General features: G+C 41.7%; 1 protein-coding gene across 2 annotated transcripts in view; it reads left to right on the top strand.

Annotated features, from left to right (window-relative positions):
• Positions 1-15034, top strand: part of LOC138651184 (serine/threonine-protein kinase SBK2-like) — a 410627-nt gene that overhangs the window by 284217 nt on the left and 111376 nt on the right. The gene's annotated exons all lie outside the window — the stretch shown is intronic.

The raw sequence follows: 15034 nt of genomic DNA, 5'->3' as shown, positions 1-15034 counted from the left end.
GAGGTAAGGTACGTATAAAATATATACATAAAACAATGGTCATATGATGGCTAGAAAAAAGCACTCCATATACATAATACGTAAAAATGATTATGATAACTTTCAGTTGTGCTGCAAAATGAATATAAAATAAAAAATGGATAAATATATATAAACCTATACTGTGTGGAAGGCGAAAATACTAAAAATAGGCACTGAAAAAATGTGATAACACATAAATGAATACAACCACTATAAAAATGTGATGGCAAAATAAGTATAATTAGAACAATATGGTGTATAACTAAGTGTAAAAAAACTGTACTAAAAGCGGCTCATAAGTATAACATGAGCTGTACAACAATAGTGTATATTTGTGCAAAAGAATAAATGCAGTGCACAATAAAACATGCAGCGCCTTGAGCATAAGAGAACATGAACGTGAGGTTGAACTCACAAGCAAAAAGTGCAGTGTGCAAGTGTATGGATAATGCAGCATAAATTGGAGACCAATGCAGAGTTACGTACAAGGAGCAACAATATTACCTCCTCCTAAGTGCCGTCCGATCCGATCCTCCAGGTACAGAGCACCCCGACGCGCGTTTCGGACTGTGTCCTTCGTCAGGGAAGATTCAAAAAATGTCAACCAGAATCAGGGCCGTATTTATAATTCATACTGTCCTAAGCACAAAGCCTGATAAAACTCTTATTTATGACACATTTATAATAATAAACACAGGGACTAAATATTACCATACTGTGAGTGGACTATGTGGCTGTACTGTCATTAAGTACACCCCCATACTGTAACTAATTAAACCACCACACATCACTGGACGACACCATTGTACTGTTGTTGAAAAAAAATTACAAAAGAGGCGTGGCTTAGGCTCAGGTGATGTAGGTCGTGAAAAGTGTGAGCTACTGAGGTAAAACTTCAAACTCTACATATACCGCGACTATTACAATTTTTTTTCCTATTTTATTACAAATGGATTTATTAAGGACATTTTAGGGCACATTATGAGATGTTTCTTGCCTTAATTGGATAATCTTAGGATTAGATATCCTGTTTCAAAGTTGACGGGTTATTAAGACTGAGTCTTCAGGTGTCTTGGCCCTGTATAAGAGTGATATCCTGAGGTAAATAAATTCTACAGATACTGCATTTATAAAGAATTTTTTTATAGATTTGTTAAGACAATTTCAGGACACATTTTAAGCCATTTTTTGTCTTAATCGGATAATCCTGAGATTGTTTACCTCATCTGGAAGCCGACAGGTAATTAAGACTGCGCCATCGATCCTCTCAGCATGGGTCTCCGTTACAATTCCTATTGGTCTGCAGTCTTTTCATATACTTTACAAGTTCATCATAGATACCTTATCATTAGAGTGACTGAGGAAACGAGGACGCAGCTGGAGTACTTCTCCGGGACCACAGAAGCCTTTTGATGCGACGCGGCTGATAACGGAGATCAGCTAGGACAGCAGCTTCTTCTTTCATAAACGACAGCGTGGATCTTCCCTGGAGCCGACCCTCATAGACCGGAGGACTATCGATCTCTTCTGACCCCTTGGATGCCGAGCACAACATCAATACAGAGTCTGTCACAGTCCTTACCTCCAACCTGCTTGTAACTGTTCCCTGGCATTTTCTTCCTGCTCCGTGACATCATCATTGATAGTGGACATTTTGTGATGAGGTTGGAGGGCATTGCAGGGGGAAACCTGACACCTTATTGCTGCCTTAAGGTACCGTCACACTAAGCGACGCTGCAGCGATACCGACAACGATCTGGATCGCTGCAGCGTCGCTGTTTGGTCGCTGGAGAGCTGTCACACAGACAGCTCTCCAGCGACCAACGATCCCGAGGTCCCCGGTAACCAGGGTAATTATCGGGTAACTAAGCGCAGGGCCGCGCTTAGTAACCCGATGTTTACCCTGGTTACCATCGTTAAAGTAAAAAAAACAAACGCTACATACTTACCTACCGCTGTCTGTCCCCGGCGCTGGGCTTCTCTGCTCTGGCTGTGAGCGCCGGGCAGCCGGAAAGCAGAGCGGTGACGTCACCGCTCTGCTTTCCGGCCGCTGTGCTCACAGCCAGAGCAGAGAAGCAGAGCGCCGAGGACAGACAGCGGTAGGTAAGTATGTAGCGTTTGTTTTTTTACTTTAACGATGGTAACCAGGGTAAACATCGGGTTACTAAGCGCGGCCCTGCGCTTAGTTACCCGATGTTTACCCTGGTTACCAGCGAAGACATCGCTGAATCGGTGTCACACACACCGATTCAGCGATGTCTGCGGGGAGTCCAGCGATGAAACAAAGTTCTGGACTTTCTTCCCCGACCAGCGACAGCACAGCAGGGGCCTGATCGCTGCTGCCTGTCACACTGGACGATATCGCTAGCGAGGACGCTGCAACGTCACGGATCGCTAGCGATATCGTCTAGTGTGACGGTACCTTTACTGAATGGGAGATAATTTTGGGATCCTATTGTCTCCTGTGCAGTGGAGAGTAGTGAGAAGAGTGTGACAATATTGATATTATTTAATATAGGTTTATTTAGTATTTTACACTACATATTGCGGCTGAAAACAGCGAGTAGCAGATTATTAGCGCTATTCTTTTTGATTTCTTGTACACCTAACAATTTCTCTCCTGACCATTGATGTTGTTATATCATTAAGGGTGTGAGATCATAGGTTTAAAGATTATACAGATAGAATTAGTTATCTAATATATAAAGCTGAATGTGTGTGTGTGTATGTGTGTGTGTGTGTTTGTATGTATGTCCGGGATTGGCATGTGCACCGTCGCAGCTACAGCCACAAAATTTTGCACAGTCACACGTCTGGACCCCGAGAGCGTCATAGGCTATGTTGTGAGGCGAAATTTTAACCTCGCGCGTTCCAATTCACCAAACAATTTTGCCCCTATCTACATAATGGGGAAAAAAGTGAAAGTAAAAGTGTTGGAGGCGTCGCAGCTACAGCCACAAAATTTTGCACAGTCACACGTCTGGACCCCAAGAGCATCATAGGCTATGTTGTGAGGTGAGAGTTTAACCCCGCGCTTTCCAATTCACCAAACAATTTTGCCCCTATCTACATAATGGGGAAAAGTGAAAGGAAAAGTGTTGGAGGCAAATTGACAGCTGCCAGATGTGAACAAGAGCGATGGCACCAAAGAGTATATACCGTACAGTTGCTAAGGTGGGGCCCCGACATGGGATACTCACCACACACGGGGATATGAACACACACACAAAATGGGCCACACACTACCACGTGCTTGAACACATATACCACCCTCAGCACACATTTCACCACACATACACCAACCTTGCCACATAAAAGTCGAAACACAAAAGTCACCGCTCAAAACTCGCCACGCGCAAAACTCGCCACATGCAAAAACTAGGCTCACGCGAAACTCGCCACAAGTGCAAAACTCACCTCATGGAAAACTCACCACACGCAAAACTTGCACACGCGGAAAAATTGCCACATGCACAAAAGTTGCAACACATGCAAAAGTTGCCTCACACAAAACTTGCACATACTCAAAAGGCACCACATATAAAACTCGCCACGCGCAAAACTCGCCATGCGCAAAACTTGCTGCACACAACTTGCTACACTAACCTGTCACATGCAACTCGACACACAAAAAGTTGCTACACGCATGTCGCCACACAAAACTCATCTCACAAAAGTCGCTAAATGCATGTCGCCACACGCAACTCAACACACACAACTTGACAAACGAAACTCGCCCTAAAACACACACAAGTCTGGTCCTTCAAACATAAAAATCTGATTAATAAGCAGACAAACTACAAGAGCAACAAATGTACCATATAGGAAATATGGCAGCTGTCAGTCACATGACCTGTCTATTATGTGTGAGCTAATATATACTGCCAGGGGGAGGGCTTCCTGTTGGTTGGGGATTTATCAGGCTGCCAATTTAGTTTACAAATACTGAGGTAAAAATACTGAGCAAATAACGTGTGAACGAGGTCTAATACAGGAGATGACACACAGGTATATACTATATACAGGAGAAGATGACACACAGATATATACTATATACAGGAGAGATGACACACAGGTATATACTATATAGAGGAGGAGATGACATACAGGTACATACTATATACAGGAGGAGATGACATACAGGTATATACTATATACAGGAGGAGATGACACACAGGTATATACTATATACAGGAGCAGATGACCTACAAGTATGTACTATATACAGGAGGAGATGACACACAGGTATATACTATATACAGGAGGAGATGACATACAGGTATATACTATATATAGAAGGAGATGACATACAGGTATATACTATATATAGAAGATGACATACAGGTATATACTATATACAGGGGAGATGACACAGAAGGTATATACTATATACAGGAGATGACATACAGGTGTATACTATATACAGGAGATGACATACAGGTGTATACTATATATAAGGGAGATGACAAACATGTATATACTGAGGTGAAAATGAGGGGTGTGAGGTGAAAATGAAAAGATGTGAGTGCAAAATGAGAGGAGTGAGGGAAAATAGTGGAGTGATCGGAAAATGACAGATGTGAGGTCGAAATGACAAGTGTTAGGGGGGAATGAGAGGAGTGAGGGAGAAAATGAGAGGTGTAAGGGAGAAAATGAGAGATGTGAGGGGGAAAATGAAAGATGTGATTGGGAAAATGAGAGGCGTGATGTAAAATAAGAGAAGCGAGGCTGCTATAACTAACCACAGATATTTACTATGCCCAGGCAATGCCGGGCTCTTCAGCTAGTCTAATATATAAAGCTGAATGTGTGTGTATCTACGAGGGGCGATCCAAAAGTAATGATAATCAATACTAAACACAATGAATATAGTCATTTTTTTTTTTTTTTTACATAGTCTCCTAACAAGTCTATGCATTTAGTCCATCTCTTTTCTAAACTTAGAATTCCCTTAGAAAAAATTCTTGATCTTGACCCTCAAAAAAATCCCCAACAGCGGTTATCACGTCGCTATTGTCATCAAATTTCTTGCTCCGGAGGTGTTCCTTGAGCCGAGCAAAGAGAAAGAAGTCACTGGGGGCTAGATCTGGCCAATAGGGGGGGTGTTCCACTCGTTCAAAGCCCGCTTCTTGAATGGTAGCCATGGCAACTGCAGCTTTGTTAGCCGGCGCGTTATCTTGGTGAAACAGCACTCCAGCCCGCAGTTTGCCGCGCCTTTTCTCCTTGATAGCCTCCCACAATCTTCTTATTTGTTCTGCGTAGTAGGAGCCCGTAATAGTGGCTCCCTTCTCCAAATAGTCCACCATAATAATTCCTTCAGCGTCCCAAAAAACGGACGCCATAACCTTCCTTGCTGAGCTTGACACTTTGAATTTCTTCGGCGTCGGTTCGTCGGCTCGTTTCCACGTCATCGATTGTTGTTTAGTTTCGGGATCAAAGTGGTGGATCCAGGTCTTGTCCATGGTCAAAAAACGTGACAAAAAATTTTCCTTGTCTGCTTGGAACTTTTCGAGATTTGCTATTGAAATGTCAACTCGTTTCTTCTTTTGCTTGTCGGTTAACATTTTTGGCACCCAACGCGCGGAGACCTTTCTCATATGCAATTCTTTTGCAAGGATTCGTTGAATACTGCCATATGAGATCCCTGGGACCTCAGCTACATGCCTCATATAGTAACATAGTAACATAGTAACATAGTTAGTAAGGCCGAAAAAAGACATTTGTCCATCCAGTTCAGCCTATATTCCATCATAATAAATCCCCAGATCTACGTCCTTCTACAGAACCTAATTGTATGATACAATATTGTTCTGCTCCAGGAAGACATCCAGGCCTCTCTTGAACCCCTCGACTGAGTTCGCCATCACCACCTCCTCAGGCAAGCAATTCCAGATTCTCACTGCCCTAACAGTAAAGAATCCTCTTCTATGTTGGTGGAAAAACCTTCTCTCCTCCAGACGCAAAGAATGCCCCCTTGTGCCCGTCACTCTTCGATCTGCCAATACAACTTCTTCAACTTTTTTCACGTTTTCTTCATTGAGGGACGTGGATGGGCGTCCTTCACGATGTTCATCTTCCGTCGATGTTCTTCCCAGCTTAAATTCCTTGGCCCAGCATGCAACTGTGGAATATGGAGGAGAAGAGTCCCCCAATGTTTCCACCAAGTCGCTGTGTATGTCTTTGGTAGTCATTTTTTTCAAGCAGAGGTATTTGATGACAGCTCAGAGCTCGTTTTTTTCCATTTTGATGTTCACTCCTCGGCAGTTCATATTCAAATGAATGTAGCTCCCGGGAATCGTGGTCTATTTAAGTGATTTTTTTTTCCTGGACTAGTGGGTACCTAAGAGAGAAGAAAACATTTTATTTTAATTTCTGTGTGCAATAGAAATAACCGATTCATTACTTTTGGATCGCCCCTCGTATGTATGTATGTATGTCCGGGATTAGCATCTGTACCGTCGCAGCTACAGCCACAAAATTTTGCACAGTCACACGTCTGGACCCCGAGAGCGTCATAGGCTATGTTGTGAGGTGAAATTTTAACCCCACGCTTTCCAATTCACCAAACAATTTTGCCCCTAACTACATAATGGGGAAAAGTGAAAGGAATCTGAACAAGGGGGACTTTAAGAATGCGATGGTGCCAAAGAGTATATACCACACAGTTGCTAAGGTGGGGCCCCGACATGGGATACTCACCACACACGGGGATATGAACACGCACACAAAATGCGCCACACACTACCACGTGCTTGAACACATATTACCATACATAAACCAACCTCGCCACATAAAAGTCGAAACACAAAAGTCGCCGGGCAAAACTCGCCATGCGCAAAACTCGCCACATGCAAAAACTAAGCTCACGCAAAACTCGCCACAAGTGCAAAACCCACCTCATGGAAAACTCGCCACATGCAAAACTTGCACACGCGGAAAAATTGCCACAGGCACAAAAGTTGCAACACATGCAAAAGTTGCCTCACACAAAACTTGCACATACTCAAAAGGCACCACATATAAAACTCACCACGCGCAAAACTCGCCATGCGCAAAACTTGATGCACACAACTTGCTACTCTAACCTGTCACATGCAACTCGACACACAAAAAGTTGCTACACGCATGTTGCCACACAAAAGTCATCTCACAAAAGTCGCTACACGCATGTCGCCACACGCAACTCAACACACACAACTTGACAAACGAAACTCGCCCTAAAACACACACAAGTCTGGTATTAGCCTTCAAAAATAAAAATCTGATTAATAAGCAGACAAACTACAAGAGCAACAAATGTACCATTTAGGAAATACGGCAGCTGTCAGTCACATGATCTGTCTATTATGTGTATGTGTGAGCTAATATATACTGCCAGGGGGAGGGCTTCCTGTTCGCTGGGGATTTATCAGGCTGCTAATTTAGCTTACAAATACTGAGGTAAAAATACTGAGCAAATAACGTGTGAATGAGGTCTAATACAGGAGGAGACGACATACAGATATATACTATATACAGTGGAGATGACACAGGTATATACTATATACAGGGGAGATGACACACAGGTATATACTATACACAGGGGAGATGACACACAGGTATATACTATATACAGGGGAGATGACACACAGATATATACTATATACAGGAGACATGACACACAGGTATATACTATATAGAGGAGGAGATGACATACAGGTACATACTATATACAGGAGGAGATGACATACAGGTATATACTATATACAAGAGGAGATGACACACAGGTATATACTATATACAGGAGCAGATGACCTACAGGTATATACTATATACAAGATGAGATGACATACAGGTATATGCTATATATAGAAGATGACATACAGGTATATACTATATACAGGCGGAGATGACACACAGATATATACTATATACAGGGGAGATGACACACAGGTATATACTATATACAGGAGGAGATGACATACAGGTATATACTATATATAGAAGGAGATGACATACAGGTATATACTATATATAGGAGATGACATACAGGTATATACTATATACAGGGGAGATGACACACAGCAGGTATATACTATATACAGGGGAGATGACATATAGGTATATACAGGAGATGACATACAGGTGTATACTATATATAAGGGAGATGACAAACATGTATATACTGAGGTGAAAATGAGAGGTGTGAGGTGAAAATTAAAAGGTGTGAGTGCAAAATGAGAGGAGTGAGGGAAAATAGTGGAGTGATCAGAAAATGAAAGATGTGAGGTCGAAATGACAAGTGTTAGGGGGGAATGAGAGGAGTGAGGGAGAAAATGAGAGGTGTGAGGGAGAAAATGAGAGATGTGAGGGGGAAAATGAAATATGTGATTGGGAAAATGAGAGGCGTGATGGGAAAGTAAGAGAAGTAACTAACCACAGATATTTACTATGCCCAGGCAATGCCGGGCTCTTCAGCTAGTTTATTATAAATATCGCAGCTAATAACAGTGAGTAGTTGGTTAATAGCACGATTATTTTTGATCTCTAGTGTGACTCCCAGTTTCTATCCATTATTATTATTATTATTATTATTATTATTATTAATTTATATAGCACCATTAATTCCATGGTGCTGTACATGAGAAAGGGGTTACATACAGGGTTATAGATATTGATTACAGCAAGCAGGTTTACAGTGACAGACTGGTACAGAGGGGAGAAGACCCTGTCCTTGCGGACTTCAATTCTCCAGTTTATCTTTAGACCCTTACTGTTGATAAAGCTTTGAAGGAGACCCCCTTATATTATATTGAACTATCATTTTTTCTTTCTTTTAAAGAACTTAGCTTTTCTGATAATTGTGTAGTTTTGAGTAATACTGGTATTGTTGACAGTAGACTACTAATATTGTGATATACTTTATTATATACTCTTATTCCCATAACAACTCTGAAGAGGAGGATGATTATACTGATTCCTCTCTTAATCCTAGTCCAGGAAGAAATAGATTTTAAAAATGGTCTAGATCACATCCTCTCCATAAATAAAGAATAAACTAATCTGAGGCTAGGCAACACCAATGCTGAAACTTTTATATTACACCTAGCAGGAAGAATTAATGAGAGCATGGAGATAAATGTTGAAAAGTAGGCTAACGTGTTCAAATCTACCGTATATAATCGAATATAAGCCGACCCAAGTATAAGCCGACCCCCTAATTTTGCCACAAAAGAATGGGAAAACTTAATGACTCGAGTATAAGCCTAGGGTGGAAAATGCAGCAGCTCTTGGTAAATTTCAAAAATAAAAATAGATACCAATAAAAGTAAATTTAATTGAGAAATCAGTAGTTTAACCCCTTAGTGACGGAGCCAAATTTTTGAAATTTGACCAGTGTCACTTTATGTGGTAATAACTCTGCAACGCTTCAATAAATACCAGTGATTTTGAGATTGTTTTTTCGTGACACATTATGCTTTATGATAATGGTAAATTTAAGTCAATATGTTTTGTGTTTATTTATAAAAAATATAAAATATTTTAGAAAAATGTAAAAAAAATTAGCAATTTTCAAACTTTGAATGATTATCCCTTTAATCCAGATGGCCATACCTCAGCAAACCATTAATAAATAACATTTCCCACATGTCAGCTTTACATCAGAACCATTTGTAAAATGTTATTTTATTTTGTTAGCATTTTAGGAGGATTAAAAATGTAGCAGCAATTTTTCATTTTTTCAAGGAAATTTACAAAATTAATTTTTTTAGGGACTTATCCATGTTTGAAGTGACTTTAGGGGTCTCATATATTGGGAAACCCCCAAACGTGATACCATTTTAAAAACAGCACCTCCTGAAAACTGCAGTCAGGTAGTTTATTAACCCTTCAGGTGCTTTACAGGAATTAATGCAAAGTGACATGACAGAAATGAAAATGTGTATTTTTACCACCTAAATGTCTCTAACTTCTGAACAGATTACTACAGCCATCAGACTCTAAGGCCGCGATTTGGTCATGAATTGCCATCGCAAATATCAGGACCACACAATCATGATCTGAGGGCACCAATTTGGTTAAATAGGAAGCCCCCACACTCTGTTAACCATTTATAATGATGTAGTCACTATTGACAGCATACATAGTTACATACATAGTTATTAAGGTTGAAGGAAGACTATATGTCCATCTAGTTCAACCCATAGCCTAACCTAACATGCCCTAACATGTTGATCCAGAGGAAGGCAAAAAAAACCCATGTGCAAAGAGTAAGCTCCACATTGGGGAAAAAAAATTCCTTCCCGACTCCACATACGGCAATCAGACTAGTTCCCTGGATCAACGCCCTATCAAGGAATCTAGTGTATATACCCTGTAACATTATACTTTTCCAGAAAGGTATCCAGTCCCCTCTTAAATTTAAGTAATGAATCACTCATTACAACATCACACGGCAGAGAGTTCCATAGTCTCACTGCTCTTACAGTAAAGAATCCGCGTCTGTTATTATGCTTAAACCTTTTTTCCTCCAAATGCAGAGGATGTCCCTGTCCCTGTTTCAGGTCTATGATTAAAAAGATCATCAGAAAGGTCTTTGTACTGTCCCCTCATATATTTATACATTAAAATAAGATCACCCCTTAGTCTTCGTTTTTCCAAACTAAATAGCCCCAAGTGTAATAACCTATCTTGGTATTGCAGACCCCCCAGTCCTCTAATAACCTTGGTCGCTCTTCTCTGCACCCGCTCCAGTTCAGCTATGTCTTTCTTATACACCGGAGACCAGAACTGTGCACAGTATTCTAAGTGTGGTCGAACTAGTGACTTGTATAGAGGTAAAATTATATTCTCCTCATGAGCATCTATGCCTCTTTTAATGCATCCCATTATTTTATTTGCCTTTGTAGCAGCTGCCTGACACTGGCCACTGAATTTAAGTTTGTCATCCACCCATACACCCAGGTCTTTTTCATTGACGGTTTTGCCCAGAGTTTTAGAATTAAGCACATAATTATACATCTTATTACTTATACCCAAGTGCATGACCTTACATTTATCCCCATTAAAGCTCATTTGCCATTTATCAGCCCAAGCTTCTAGTTTACATAAATCATCCTGTAATATAAAATTGTCCTCCTCTGTATTGATTACCCTGCAGAGTTTAGTGTCATCTGCAAATATTGAAATTCTACTCTGAATGCCCCCTACAAGGTCATTAATAAATATGTTAAAAAGAAGAGGGCCCAATACTGACCCCTGTGGTACCCCACTGCTAACCGCTACCCAGTCCGAGTGTGCTCCATTAATAACCACCCTTTGTTTCCTATCCCTGAGCCAGCTCTCAACCCACTTGCACATATTTTCCCCTATCCCCATTATTCTCATTTTATGTATCAACCTTTTGTGTGGCACCGTATCAAAAGCTTTTGAAAAGTCCATATACACTACATCCACTGGGTTCCCTTGGTCCAATCCGGAACTTACCTCTTCATAGAAACTGATCAAATTAGTCTGACATGAACGGTCCCTAGTAAACCCGTGCTGATACTGGGTCATGAGGTTATTCCTCTTCAGATACTCCAGTATAGCGTCCCTTAGAATGCCCTCCAGGATTTTACCCACAGTAGAGGTTAAGCTTACTGGCCTATAGTTTCCGAGTTCAGTTTTTGTTCCCTTTTTGAATATTGGCACCACATTTGCTATACGCCAGTCCTGTGGCACAGACCCTGTTATTATGGAGTCTTTAAAGATTAAAAATAATGGTCTATCAATGACTGTACTTAATTCCTGCAGTACTCGAGGGTGTATCCCATCCGGGCCCGGAGATTTGTCAATTTTAGTGATTTTTAGACGCCGCCGCACTTCCTGCTGGGTTAAGCAGGTGACATTTAATTGGGAATTTTTATCATTAGACATTTTGTCTGCCATGGGATTTTCTTGTGTAAATACTGATGAAAAAAAGTAATTTAGCATATTGGCTTTTTCCTCATCCTCATCCACCATCTCACCCAGACTATTTTAAGGGGGCCAACACTATCATTTTTTAGTTTCTTACTATTTATGTAGTTAAATAATATTTTAGGATTATTTTTACTCTCTCTGGCAATGAGTCTCTCTGTCTCAATCTTTGCTGCCTTGATTTGCTTTTTACAGAATTTATTTAATTTTCTGTATTTATTTAATGCCTCCTCACTACCTACTTCCTTTAATTCTCTAAATGCTTTCTTTTTGTCCCTTATTGCGCCCCTTACAGCTCTATTTAGCCATATTGGTTTCCTCCTATTTCTAATATGTTTATTCCCATACGGTATATACTGTGCACAGGGCCTATCCAGGATGCTAATAAACGTCTCCCATTTTCTCTGTGTATTTTTGTGTCTCAGGATATCGTCCCAGTTAATTGCACCAAGATCCTCTCTCATCCGTTGGAAATTTGCCCTCCTGAAGTTTAGTGTCCTTGTAACCCCTCTACTACACATCTTTTTAAAGGATACATGAAAACTTATTATTTTGTGATCGCTATTTCCCAAGTAACCCCCAACCCTTATATTTGATATGCGGTCTGGCCTGTTGGTTAATATTAGGTCTAGCAGTGCCCCCCTTCTTGTTGGGTCCTGAACCAGTTGTGAAAGGTAATTGTCTCTCATAATTGTCAAAAACCGATTACCTTTGCTGGAACTGCAGGTTTCTGTTCCCCAATCTATTTCAGGGTAGTTGAAGTCCCCCATAATAATGACTTCTCCTTGAGTCGCAGCTTCATCTATTTGCTTTACGAGGATATTCTCCATTGCTTCCATTATTTTTGGAGATTTATAACAAACCCCTATCAGTAATTTATTATTTTTTCCCCCTCCCCTTATCTCCACCCACAGGGATTCTACATTTTCATTAAATTCACCTAAATTATCGCGCAGGATGGGTTTTAAGGATGATTTTACATATAGACACACCCCTCCCCCTCGCTTATCTGTACGGTCATTTCTGAACAGGCTATAGCCCTGCAAGTTAACAGCCCAGTCATGGCTCTCATCCAGCCACGTTTCAGATATCCCCACCATGTCATAATTATGCTCCAACAACATTAGTTCTAATTCGTCCATTTTGTTGGCGAGGCTTCTGGCATTAGTATACATGCACTTTATGTTCCTCTCTGTACTTCTATTTCTTAAATTATTAACTGTTCTGACCCCACCCCCCATGCCACCGCTACCCCCAACTTCCTTATTTGTGCCCAGGACTCTGTCTGCACTATCTTTCCCTCCTATAAAATGAATACCCTCCCCCCCAATTCCTAGTTTAAACACTCCTCCAACCTTCTAGCCATTCTCTCCCCCAGCACAGCTGCACCCTCCCCATTGAGGTGCAGCCCGTCCCTAGCGTAGAGCCTGTAGCCAACTGAGAAGTCGGCCCAGTTCTGCAGGAACCCAAACTCCTCTTTCCTACACCAATTCTTGAGCCACTTATTAACCTCCCTAATCTCCCGTTGCCTCTCTGGCATGGCACGTGGTACCGGCAGTATTTCGGAAAATACCACGTTGGAGGTCCTTGCTTTCAGCTTGCAGCCTAATTCCCTGAAATCATCTTTAAGGACCTTCCACCTACCTCTAACTTTGTCATTAGTGCCAATGTGCACCATGACCGCTGGGCCCTCACCAGCCCCTCCCAATAATCTGTCCACCCGATCAGCGATGTGTCGGACTCGAGCGCCAGGTAGGCAGCACACCGTTCGACGATCCCTGTCTTTGTGACAGATTGCCCTATCTGTTCCCCTAATAATTGAGTCGCCCACTACCAGCACCTGTCTGGCCTGCCCTGCTCTCCTATTTCCCTCCTTACTGGAGCAGTCACTCCTCCGGCTTTCAGAGGACATGCCTGGCTGCAGCAGTGCTACCCCTGTACTGGCACCCCCCTCATCTGCCAACTTAGCAAACTTATTGGGGTGTTCCAGATCAGGACTAGCCTCCCTGGCACTCTTCCCTCTACCCCGCTTCCTAACTGTCACCCAGCTTGCTACTTCATTGTCCTGCAGCTCCATCCCACCATCCCCCCCCTCATCTGTCCCATTGAGCGTCTGCTCCGTGAGCAGAAGACTCCTCTCCATGTTGTCTATGGATCTCAGTGTTGCCAGCTGCACATTTAGAGTCAGAATCTGGGTTTCCAAATGCACAACGTGCTCACATCTCGCACAGCAGTATGCACCCTCGATCGGCTGCTCAAGGACTGCATACATGTGGCAAGATGTGCACTGGATGGCATTAACAATCGTGGAGCACATTTCCTAATGGGGATTGCACCAGACAGAACAGTTCAATAAAAAAAAATATAAATAAATACAAAGTATTAATAAAAATCAGACAGCAATTCAGTAATTCCTCCCCTGAAAACTCCCTGACTCCAAAGTCACTGAATCACAAGTCACACTTACCGCCGTCCACACTTATACTCAGGCCACACTCAGCTCGCTCACACTCGCTCTGCTGAAGATTTATAGAGATTTTTTTTTTTTTTCCTAGTTCCCCTCAACAGCAATCAACCTTGCTGTTCAAATGCACTTCCAGAAAGGACTTGAGCCCCAAACAGCTGCCCCTTATAAACCCTTAACTATGAGCCCCCACCCTAAGTTAACCCTTATGAATATAGCTACCCCCAATTCAGCAACTCACACCAATTCACACAGGTATTTGTTAAAGGCTTTCCAAATACCTCTTCACTGAATCACAAGTCACACTTACCGCCGTCCACACTTACGCTCTGGTCACACTCAGCTCGCTCACACTCGCTCTGCTGAAGATTTATAGAGATTTTTTTTTTTTTTCCTAGTTCCCCTCAACAGCAATCAACCTTGCTGTTCAAATGCACTTCCAGCAGCATCTAAGGGGTTAAACAGAGTTGTACGGTGCAAACAGTGATCGTGGCTGATACAGGAAGTTGTCAATTATACTGGACAGCCGACAGCTACTGGATTGTTACCTGTATGGGGCGGCTATTCTCTTATATCTCAGGTCATTTAAAAGACGTATTGGCTGTCATT

Source organism: Ranitomeya imitator, chromosome 10 (assembly GCF_032444005.1).
Source record: "Ranitomeya imitator isolate aRanImi1 chromosome 10, aRanImi1.pri, whole genome shotgun sequence".
Taxonomy (NCBI): Eukaryota; Metazoa; Chordata; class Amphibia; order Anura; family Dendrobatidae; genus Ranitomeya; species Ranitomeya imitator.
The sequence above is the reverse complement of the archived record's forward strand: the minus strand, read 5'-3'. Positions and strand labels throughout refer to the sequence as shown.